Here is a 12,843-nt window from a genome sequence, read left to right as displayed (position 1 = left end):
GTATCTCTTCGTTGCCTTGTATGTATATGTGTAAATGATGATTCATGTGTTCATGTACAGCAGTGTGGCTCGCTATAATGTTTTTGTTGTTGCGTGATTATTTACTAACAGCCTAGTGATGTCAACATTCACACAGCCACAATACATAACCTCCGAAAAGATTTTAGGCTTCTCTTCCAATTTGCATCGTGCTGCTTTAACTTTTTCTTCAAATTGGCGGTACGGGACCGAACCCGAACAGCATCTGCAAGGCAGATGAGTGGCGACCCCGCTTGTAAGCACTTTTTTCTAATTGAAGAAACTTGTTTTTAAATATTTGATGTTGCGTTGGCCGGGAATCGAACCCAGGATCTTCGCCGTTGTAGGCGGAGCACGCTACCACCACACCACGGTGACCACCAAATATTAGATATAGGATTTTAATGGCATTTCAGGTTCTAGCTAAAAAGGGTGAATCTCTCGAAATATGTACCGTAGACGTCCCAATCAGATTAGGCGAGTATTGCACATGATCGACCAGCCAGGAAAGGCATGTAACCAAGCGCGGAACTAGACTGCAAAGTGTCGAAGATCATAAACTGTGTGAGAACTATTTATTTATTAAAATAGCCGAACCTAAGGTTTGTAGTCTGCCAACACTTAAAATGATTTTTCTTCAATTTCCTTTATTGACTACAAAATAAGTTTGTCAAATAAAAAACACACCTATACACTAACAACATATATTTTTTATTTGGCACAACAAATGCATTTCGGACAGACCTGCTGTCCATCATCAGCGACGCGCTACTAAAACAAAGGAGTCAATTGCAATTTTCATGGAAAACCAACAAAAATTCTTCGAACAATGCCATAACAGCTTCAAGAAAAAGCGCAATATACAAAATGGCAAATTAAAAAGACTCATCGAGGAACAACTTAGTCAACACCCAAAAGCCCGCCCTGAAATTCGCCCAGTAAAAAACCTCGTAATGAACCTATCTACCGCCATGCTCAACGATGAAGAACTAGATCTATTAAATAGAGATCTAAATTTTACCCCCCACACAATGTCCAGGAATGTAGAAGATTCCATCGTAGATATTGAATCCGCCATTCAGTTCAAACCATTAAGTACACAAAGACAATTCGTGAAACAGCAATGAAAGCAATAACAAATGCTAAACTCAAACTTAAAAAACGTCAGATACCAGAAGTAATCAAAACGATTAAACACTTAAAAGAGAAGGACGTCTACTATATGAAGTCCGATAAAGGTAATAGAGTCGTTATTATGGACAAAAAAGACTACGACCGCCGAATGCATCTCTCTATCGAAGAAGATGGTTTACAACTTTTAAAACGATCCCCGCTTAATCGTATGGTTAATGACGCCAAAATAATCATCAAACAAATTTGCGAAGTTTTTAAGACCAATAAATACACCTTTTTGGTGCCAAATCCTAGTGTACCCAAAATGTACGGTTTGCCAAAGGTCCATAAGGAAGGAGAAAAGATGCGGAAAATCGTCTCCAATACATCATCACCGTTGGTTCGCGTCGCAAAATGGTTGGTAAATGAGTTGAGCAAATATGGAAATTTTGAGGGTGCCAGCATAAAAAACACCTTCGAATTTGTTAACAGAACCACAGATATAGAAATCCATGAAGGTGAAATTTTTGCATCCTTCGACGTAACAGCATTGTTTCCGAGCATCCCAGTTGATATTGCTATAGAGTCTCTTCGAAAACACCTGGAAAACAAACAGGCCAACCCGGATGAAATAAAAGTTTTAATTGAAGCATCCCAGATTTGTATGTCCCACAATTATTTTGCCTTCAGAGATAAGTTTTATTCTAATGACTTCGGTACCAGCATGGGAAACCCACTGTCACCACTAATTGCAGAAGCATTCATGACCAAATTCGAAAACGATTTAAAACAGAAGGTGTCTTACCTCGAATTTGGATCAGATACGTCGACGATGTGTTTTGCATAATTAAAAAACAAGAACTGCAACACACATTAGACACAATAAACAACAAATACGACAGCATAAAATTCACAGTTGAAGTGGAAGATGAACAAAACTCCATAAATTTCTTAGACTTGAAATGCACAAGAGTAAACAATAAAATTGACTATGCGGTATATCGAAAACCCACCTCAACTGACCGTTTAATCACACGTGATTCTTTCTGCCCCTATCAAACCAAAATAGCTGCATTTCATTCATTGGTTTATCGCCTTGTGAATTTACCACTCTCCGTAACTAATTATAAAAACGAGTATACAAAAATTATTGATCTCGCAACTACCAATGGCTTTGACAAGAAACTCATCGATAAACTAATAAAAAAACATTCCAACTTACACTACAAAAACAATTTAACTACTCTCTTCGCTCAAAATAAAGAAATTAAAACAAACAAATTAGCACGCATACCATTTAGTTATGTATTTTCCTGCTATCACCAATAATTTAACGAACATATTTGAAAAGAATGAAATGAAAATCGTATACACAAACAACAACAAATTGAAAAACATTTTGGGCTCCACAAAAGATACTGTCCCAATGCTTGAGCGTAGCGGCATTTACCAAATTAGCTGCCTGGGTTGCGATGCAAAATATGTTGGACAAACTAGAAGGCAAATCTCTGTTCGTTTCAAAGAACACGAAAAGCACGCCAACAATAAACAAATTCATCGGTCCGCAGTAGCAGCGCACATTCACACAAATGACGACAGCTCAACAAAGCACAGCATCGGCACTGTAGAAGAGAGTCTTCATTTAATAAAAGCGGTGCACTATAGTAAACAATGCGGTGCACAACAACAGAAAGTTAGACGCTTACGAATCTCTCTACATCACAAAAACCAAGATTGCCATGAATGCTGACAACGGGAACATAAATTCCCCTCTTTTTTCTTAAATTTATTACATACATATGTATGTACGTTGTTTTGTAATTGCCATAATATTGCTAATATTTTCTATTTTGTTTATATTCTTGACTGTTGTTGTTGTTGTTGTTGTTGTAGCAATGCTCGCCCCACCTAATAGCCGCGACCGATCACAAATTGTCATCAATATCCTCTAACGGGAGTCCAAGGAAACTTGCCGTTTCAACAGGGGTGTACCATAAGGAAAGGGGTGTTAGAGGCGTTGGTTCCACATTACAATTAAAGAGATGGTTGGTGTCATGTGGGGACACATTGCAAGCGGGGCATACATTTTGTATGTCGGGGTTGATTCTGGATAGGTAAGAGTTTAACCTGTTACAGTATCCAGAACGAAGTTGAGCAAGAGTGACACGCGTTTCCCTGCGGAGTATGCGTTCTTCTTCTGCGAGTACTGGATATTTTTCTTCAAGTACTGGATTCACCGGGCAATTCCCGACATAAAGGTCCGACGCCTGTCTATGGAGTTCACCAAGGACCTGCTTGTGTTTTTTCGCTTCATACGGCTGGGTTCTCAGGTGCCGTATTTCCTCAAAATGCTTACGGAGATGACTCCTTAAGCCCCTAGGCGGTGTTGGCTCATCAATCAGATGTCTGTTTGGATGCCCAGGTTTCTGGGTATTCAACAGAAACTGTTTGGTCAGCATCTCATTTCTCTCCCTGATGGGGAGTATTCTCGCCTCATTATGCAGATGGTGTTCTGGGGACATAAGAAGACAGCCCGTGGCGATTCTGAGAGCAGTATTTTGGCAGGCCTGTAGTTTCTTCCAGTGGGTGGTTTTTAGGCTTGGCGACCATATGGGTGACGCGTAGCACGTAATCGGCTGGCTAATTGCTTTGTATGTGGTCAAGAGCGTTTCTTTATCTTTTCCCCAGGTACTGCCAGCAAGGGATTTGAGGATTTTATTACGGCTCTGAATTCTTGGAACAATTGCGGTTGCGTGCGCACCAAAATGTAGATCCTGATCAAACGTCACACCCAAGATTTTGGGGTGTAGGACAGTCGGTAGCGTAGTGTTGGGGCGTCCATGTTGTAAATAAGGTCGCGGAAAATTTAGTCGGTGACAATGCCAGGTTTCGCGAGGCGAAAAAACTGGAGAGATCAGGGAGATAGCCGTTTATTTTATTGCATAGCTCATCGATCTCTGGGCCTGGGCCTGTGGCCATTATTGTGCAGTCATCGGCGTAGGAAACGATTGTGACTCTTTCCGGTGGTGAAGGTAGCTTAGATATGTAGAAATTAAACAAAAGCGGTGATAGGACACCACCCTGTGGCACCCCTTGTTTAATTCTCCTTTGTTTTGATGTTTCGTTTCTGAATTGCACCGATGCCTGCCGACCACCCAGATAATTTGCGGTCCACATTTTAAGACATGGGGGAAGGGTAGACCCTTCCAGGTCTTGCAGTAACGAGCCATGGTTGACCGTATCAAAAGCTTTTGATAGGTCTAACGCTACGAGTACTGTTCTATGGTGGGGATATTGATTCAAACCGCAATTTATCTGGGTGCTAATGACATCTAGCGCGGAGGTAGTGCTATGGAGTTTTCTGAAGCCATGCTGATGAGGGGCTAGCTGCAAATGTGCTTGGAAATAAGGGAGCAAAATGGCTTCAAGCGTCTTTGCCACTGGCGATAGGAGAGATATCGGACGATATGACTCACCTACGTTAGCTGGTTTCCCAGGCTTTAGTAGCGGGACCACCTAGGCCATTTTCCATTTCTCGGGTATGACAAAGGTGGAAAGAGACAGGTTGAAGACATGCGCTAAATATTTGAAACCCTCTTTCCCTAGGTTTTTAAGCATCGGCATGGCTATGCCGTCTGGGCCCACTGTTTTGGATGGTTTAGCGCGACCAATGGCGTCCTCAACCTCTCTAGCGGTGATGGTAATTGGTGACGCGCTGAGTTTGTGTTTATGTGCGTGTCTATTGGCTCTCCGTCTATCTTTGTCGACCGTAGGATGCATTATATATTGTCGGCAGAAAGCGCTTGCACATTTTTTCGCATCCGACAGCACCTTATCGCCAAAGGCGATGGAAACTTTATCTTTGTGCTTAGTCGGATTCGATAGGGACTTTACGGTGGACCAAAGTTTACCTACACCGGTAGAGGTTACAACCTCTTAGGTGCTCTTCCCATTTCGCCCGCTTGTCTTCGTCCACAAGCAATCTGATGCGTTGGTTTATATCCCTTATTTGGGGATCGCCTGGATCAAGCTGTCTTATAAGGTCGCGTTCCCTCGCTAAGCTCGCGGCCTCCGCCGGGAAGTGGGGCCGGATTTCGGGAATTCTCCCGGCGGGAATGAAATGTGCCGAGGCGGATTCAATGACCTTACGGAAGGCACGCTCCCCTTGGCGGGCATCAGTCGGGATAGGGAGGGCAGCAAAGCTGCTGTCTGTTGCAGATTTATATTCTTCCCACTTTCCTTTTTTGAAGTTTATGAAAGTGCGTTTTTCGGTGACGATGAAGTTGGCGGTACGCTCGAACGAAATAAGTATGGGCAGGTTACGAGTTCTGCGCTCACGATTGAGATATCTGGCGAGCTATGACAGCTTCCTACCATACGTGTGGGGGCGTCTCCGTTTATTGTGCAGAATGTCGTTTCGTCTATTTGATCCGCCAACATCTCACCCCTACTGTCCGCCCGCAAGTTTGAATGCCATAGGTCGTGATGGGCATTGAAATCGCCTAAGATAATGCCTCGATATTAGGGCGGTATCCACTGGGGCAACAGGTGACAGGAGGGATGTAGATGTTGATGATTTCTAGATTTGCATCGCCTGACCGGACAGATAGGCCTTGACGTTCTAAGACATTGTCCCTGCGGTCGATGCCAGGATCAAATATATAATATTGCACAGAGTGGTGTATAATAAACGCGAGGCCGCCTCCATTTCCGCTCTCGCGGTCTTTCCTGTGGACATTATAACCAGAGCAGGTCTGCAATGCAGATCTTGCTGTGAGTTTAGTCTCTTGAATCGCAGCAATGCGGATGTTGTTCCGCTTCATGAAATCGACTATCTCCGTAATCTTCCCAGTTAGTCCATTACAGTTGAACTGCAGAATTCTGAAGTGCATGAGGGGTGACGCCGCCACTCTAGGGGTAAGTTACGGGTGACTACGCCTAGGTTGTGGAAGGCCAGGACGCAATTGCTGTTGTGGCCTTGGGCCTGGGCGCCCTTGGGCAAGCATTTGGGTACCCGGATGATTTGGGTTTGCGACCTGGCAGCATGGCGCGATGAAACCCGTCGAGGGGTTGCCGTCGCGGAGACCAGAACATCTAGGAAAGTGGCACCACCCAAGGCAGGAGCTGCATTGAGCGGATGTCGCAAACCTATATATTCTGTGCTGGCAGACGGTGCAAACGGAGGCAGGGACTAAGAGTCTGTTTCCCTGACCTGCACGATTTCTGCCAGAAAAGAGGGGGGGGAGAAGAAGACTGGGGCAGGGGCTGATGCTCAGCATTGCTACCAGCTCTACTACGAAGGTAGTAGTTATGAGTGGTATCAGCTGTTTGAGTTGTTGGCGCAGTGGGGCGCGAGCAGCAGCGGGTACTTGTTGTGGCTTGCTGAGCAGCGAAGCTGCTGGAAGGTAGTGGGGATACGCTTAGGCGTAGACTACGGGACGCCCTTGGGCGTGAGCAGCAAGGAGCCACAAAATATATATAAAAGTTACGTGGACGTCGGGTTTTGGGATCAAGCCCAGAACAACCTGTCCGATGCAACCATCCCTTGCTCGAGACACACTGAACAGAGTATGACCGTCCTAAAAATATTCTTTTCTGGCAAATGCAGCAAAACCATTTCTCAGGACCGAGGTCAGGAGACGGACCCGGATTGGGTTCGATACCTTCCCGGAGTAAGAGAATATGTAGCAGTCCTGCTGCAAGGAGCTGCTGGGAGGATGACAATTTGTGGGAGGGACGAAACAAATTAAATGGGGTCACACTGAAATGACAGTCCTTGGTCGGGAAAAATCCCGAGTCGCTCCGGTACATAGAACCGACTGCCTTGGGAAGCGTTCTTGACTCCTTTGTTTTAGTAGCGCGTCGCTGATGATGGACAGCAGGTCTGTCCGAAATGCATTTGTTGTGCCAAATAAAAAATATATGTTGTTAGTGTATCAGTGTGTTTTTTATTTGACAAACTTATTTTGTAGTCAATAAAGGAAATTGAAGAAAAATCATTTTAAGTGTCGAAGATCATGTTCATGTCTTACAACCTTAGACTAACAAAGTTACTCTTATCATTGAAAGTAGAGGACTGTAAGCTCATATCCATCATGGGTATTCTAACTGGGCGCTGCCTTCTGGCGTTAAATGAGAAAACGCTTTAGCACGTTTTGTGCTCGTTGCCTTGTCCTAGAATGCTTCTATTGTTTGCCAAGAGGACGGAGGTTTTTTATAACATAGCTCCTGGTATCTGATAGGATTTTTCAGTTTGGTCGTTGAGAGCAAACTTTTGATAACACTATGAATACATTCAAACTTTTTGAGGTTTTCAAGGAAACCTTAAAGGCCTAATGGTAGACAAGTTAGATTTGATTTAGATATCGGGAAAAGTGCTGAGCTAAGAGCTAGTCAGGTTACGTCACACTTATGGATTCCAAACCCGACATATCGTAACAACGCAATTTTTTATAAGAGGGGGGGGGGGGGGGGGGTGGGGGGAATTTCGTTTTGTCACGATAACAATTCCCTGAAGGTCTGGGATAGTGATGCCGCTTTGATAGTTCTTTAGTAGGATATGAACCAAATTTGTAATAGCTACAAAATACTTTTCAAACACTTTCTGAAATATTAAATCCATACTTATTTTAAAAGTCTCACAAAGGCTGAAGGCATACAAAATAACCCTATCCTCTGGGAGAATACTTAAAGTTGTCTAGGGTCTCGACATCTGCAAGTTGCGAACTCATAGCGGACTGTAGCTTATGTTGCTGTTTTTGATGTAGCAGCGCTTCGCCCCATCCAAGAGGTGCGACCGATCACAAATTGTCATCAATGTCTTCTAACGGGAGTTCAAAAAAACTTGCAGATTCAACAGGGGTGGACCATAGTGTGAGAGGAGTGTTAGAGGCGTTGGTTCCACATTACAGTTGAAGAGATGGTTGGTGTATGTGGGGATACATTGCAAGCAGGAAAGTTGATTCTGGATAGGTAAGAGTTAAACCTGTTACAGTATCCAGATCGAAGTTGAGGTAGAGTGACGCGCGTTTCCCTAGGGGGAGTGCGTTCCTCTTCTGGATGTTTTGGATACCTTATGTCTACCAAAATATGTAGTTGATTGAAGATTAGCACCTGCAGCAAAGCTGATAGACCAAGGGTAGACTATGGCGTGATTTGCTTGAAATTTGGTACAGGGTTATTTCTTTGGCTAGGCTAAAATTTTAGAAACTTTTATGTCCGGAAAGCCAATTATATCGCTTAATTCGCAAAAGACCTAGCCATCAGATTCTATGAAGCAGGGTTTTTCACAGATTTTGATAGGTATATTAAAATAACCCCCAGTAAAAAAAATTTGAAGTTTTAGAATAAATAATAACGGAGTTTGCCTCCAAAAATTAAGTGTGAATATGAATGCCCCGCTGCTCGCTTTGCAATTGATCTCTAAGTATTGCCTTTTTGTTGCTATTCTTTTATACACTATTAGGTACATACTAATTCTATATGTTTTTATACTCAGCTGAGCAGAGCTCTAAGAGTATATTAATTTTGTTCGCATAACGGTAATCCGTAACGGCATAAACTAATCGAGTAAGATATAGACTTCTATATATCAAAATGATCTGGGCGAAAAAAGAAATTCATTTAGCCACGTCCGTCCGTCTGTCCGTAAACACGATTACTTGAGTAAATTTTGAGGTATCTTGATCAAATTCGGTATGTAGGTTCCTGGGCACTCATTTCAGATCGCTATTTAAAATGAACGAAATTAGACTCCCCAGCGGGTTAGGGGGTCAGAATATACCCGCGGTAGGTATGCCTGTCGTAAGAGGCGACTAAAATACCAGATTCAAGGGGCTGTGTAGTGCAACCCTTCAGGTTGCCAGCGCAATATACAGCTTCTCCAAACCCAATTGTCAACCTCACCTATCCGCGGCGAATCCTGTTTCACTAACAGACGAGGCTCTGGCGACCCCAAGATCTTCATGGAACTTGAGGGTGGGGAGGGAGGGACGTCCTGAAGGTTTAATGTGGCCATATAAATCGTTCCCGAGATGGTCGGGCTAGCACCTTAATGGTGCTGTTACCGGAGCGTACCGGATCTTCGCCTTCGGGAGCAACCTTATCGCTATTAAAACAACAACGAAATCAGATTATAACCACGCCCACTTTTTCGATATCGAAAAACCGAAAAAGTGCGATAATTCATTACCAAAGATGGATAAAGTGATGAAACTTAGTAGGTGGGTTGACGTAGAATAGAAAATTAGTAAAATTTTGGACAATGGGCATGGCACCGCCCACTTTTAGAAGAAGGTAATTTAAAAGTTTTGCAAGCTTTAATTTGGCAGTCATTGAAGATATCATGATGAAATTTGGCAGGAACGTTACTCTTATTACTGCATGTGTGCTAATAAAAATTAGCAAAATCGGAGAACGACCATGCCCACTTTTAAAAAAAAATTTTTTGTAAAGCCAAATTTTAACAAAAAATTTTATATCTTTACAATATATAAGTAAATTATGTCAACATTCAACTCCAGTAACAAGTAACTCCAGTAACAAAATACAAAAATAAAAGAAAAATTTAAAATGGGCGTGGCTCCGCCCTTTTTCGTTTAATTTGTGTGGAATTCTTTTAATGCCATAAGTCGAACAAAAATTTACCCATCTTTGTGAAATTTGGTAGGGGCATATATTTTATGACGATAACTGTTTTCTGTGAAAATGGGCGAAATCGGTTGAATACACGTCCAATTTTCATACACAGTCGACCGTCTGTCCTTCCGCTCGGCCGTTAACACGGTAACTTGAGCAAAAATCGATATATCTTTACTAAACTTAGTTCACGTACTTATCTGAATTCACTTTAAAATGGCCGAAATCGGACTATGACCACGATATCGAAAATTACGAAAAATGCCATCATTCTATACCAAATATGAAGAAAGGGATGAAAAATGGTATTTGGATTGGTTTATTGACGCAAATATAACGTAAAAAAAACTTTATAAAATGGATGTGACACCTACCATATTAAGTAGAAGAAAATGAAAAACTTCTGCAGGGCGAAATCAAAGGCCCTTGGAATCTTGGCAGGAATACTGTTCGTGGTATTACATATATAAATAAATTAGCGGTACCCGACATGATGTTCTGGGTCACCCTGGTCCCCATTTTGGTCGATATCTCGAAAACGCCTTCACATATACAACTAAGGGCCACTTCCTTTTAAAACCCTCATTTATACGTTTAATTTGATACCCATATTGTACAAACATATTATAGTCACACCTGGTCCACCTTTATGGCGATATCCCGAAATGGCGTCCACCTATAGAACTAAGGATCACTCCGTTTTAAAATACTCATTACCACCTCTCATTTGATACCCATATCGTACAAACACATTCTAGAGTCCCCCTGGTCCACCTTTATGGCGATATCGCGAAATGGCGTCCACCTATAGAACTATGGCCCACTCCCTTTAAAAATACTCTTTAATACCTTCCATTTGATACCCATGTCATACAAACACATTCCAGGGTTACCCTAGGTTAATTTTCCTACATGGTGATTTTCCCTTATTTTGTCTCCAAAGCTCTCAGCTGAGTATGTAATGTTCGATTACACCCGAACTTAGCCTTCCTTACTTGTTATTTCTAATTTTATGGAATATTTGTATGCGCACCTTCAAGAGCTTAGTAACATTGGATTTTTAGCAGAGCTTTATAAGCAATGCTTACTCTGAGTGCCTTTTGCCCTAGTATGAAGTTTGCAGGTTGGAGATTTCGAGTTCAATACTCAGCTCCCGAAAAGCTAGTTGAAGAAGAGAAATTCAGAATCATGTCCTAGTGACCATCGCCGTTTGTAAACTTTGTAATTTTTCTCTAATATCAATAACAAAAAACAATTGTATAAAACAATATGAGCATGTCTCGCTTATTAAATACAGATAAAAATGTTTGTGCTTTTCCTGTAAAATTTCCAATTTGTTGGTTAAGCGCTAACGATATATAGATTATTTTTGATTTGAGAGATCTTAAAATTGTGTATTTGAGATTTATAGTTTACTTAGTTATTTATAATTTTTGTTGTTATATCGGCCTACTGATTTTAAGATCGCGGGTTCGAATCGAGCTCAAGGCCTAACAATAATTTTTTATCATTATTATTGTTATGATAAATTTTTTCTTAATTGAAAAAATTTTTAAATTAGAATAGAAGAAAGAAAAAATTTTAGACAACTGCCAAAGCTCGTTGTATAGATCCATTTCGGGAACTGCTAAATTCCTTCATCGGCAACGTTTAGGCGCCGCTGCTATAGCCATTCAGCCACCACAGCGGTTTTTGTTTGTCTTCATTAATCCTACTTCTATTCTGGTTCGTGCCAATTGATATTCACACCACTGCGACATCTGTTGCAGAATAGCTGTGAAAATTGGACTTGTTTGTTGGCAATGCTGCCATAGTGTCATATTTTATTGACACTTTTTTTCCCCGTGCTCTGGGATGTATTAACAATTTTTGTTGTTATATCGGCCTACTGATTTTAAGATAGCGGGTTCGAATCGAGCTCAAGGCCTAACAATAATTTTTTATCATTATTATTGTTATGATAAATTTTTTCTTAATTGAAAAAATTTTTAAATTAGAATAGAAGAAAGAAAAAATTTTAGACAACTGCCAAAGCTCGTTGTATAGATCCATTTCGGGAACTGCTAAATTCCTTCATCGGCAACGTTTAGGCGCCGCTGCTATAGCCATTCAGCCACCACAGCGGTTTTTTGTTTGTCTTCATTAATCCTACTTCTATTCTGGTTCGTGCCAATTGATATTCACACCACTGCGACATCTGTTGCAGAATAGCTGTGAAAATTGGACTTGTTTGTTGGCAATGCTGCCATAGTGTCATATTTTATTGACACTTTTTCCCCGTGCTCTGGGATGTATTAACAATTTTTGTTGTTATATCGGCCTACTGATTTTAAGATCGCGGGTTCGAATCGAGCTCAAGGCCTAACAATAATTTTTTATCATTATTATTGTTATGATAAATTTTTTCTTAATTGAAAAAATTTTTAAATTAGAATAGAAGAAAGAAAAAATTTTAGACAACTGCCAAAGCTCGTTGTATAGATCCATTTCGGGAACTGCTAAATTCCTTCATCGGCAACGTTTAGGCGCCGCTGCTATAGCCATTCAGCCACCACAGCGGTTTTTTGTGGTGAATGTGGTGTGAATATCAATTGGCACGAACCAGAATAGAAGTAGGATTAATGAAGACAAACAAAAAACCGCTGTGGTGGCTGAATGGCTATAGCAGCGGCGCCTAAACGTTGCCGATGAAGGAATTTAGCAGTTCCCGAAATGGATCTATAAAACGAGCTTTGGCAGTTGTCTAAAATTTTTTCTTTCTTCTATTCTAATTTAAAAATTTTTTCAATTAAGAAAAAATTTATCATAACAATAATAATGATAAAAAATTATTGTTAGGCCTTGAGCTCGATTCGAACCCGCGATCTTAAAATCAGTAGCAAAGAGTATATATTTGTCAAGAGGCGTCACTCGATACTTTTGTTGTTGCCAAAGCAAATTACTCGATGTTTTCTCAAGGTAGTCGTTGGTTTTTTTTATCAGATGTATTTATAAAAACTCCTTCTATACATTTTCGTGGGGTATTTGTGTTTATTTTATTGACTGTATTAAATTAATTAATTAATTCTCTTTCCA

This window comes from Eurosta solidaginis, chromosome 1 (assembly GCF_040869045.1).
Source record: "Eurosta solidaginis isolate ZX-2024a chromosome 1, ASM4086904v1, whole genome shotgun sequence".
NCBI lineage: Eukaryota > Metazoa > Arthropoda > Insecta > Diptera > Tephritidae > Eurosta > Eurosta solidaginis.
This window is presented reverse-complemented; position numbering follows the sequence as displayed.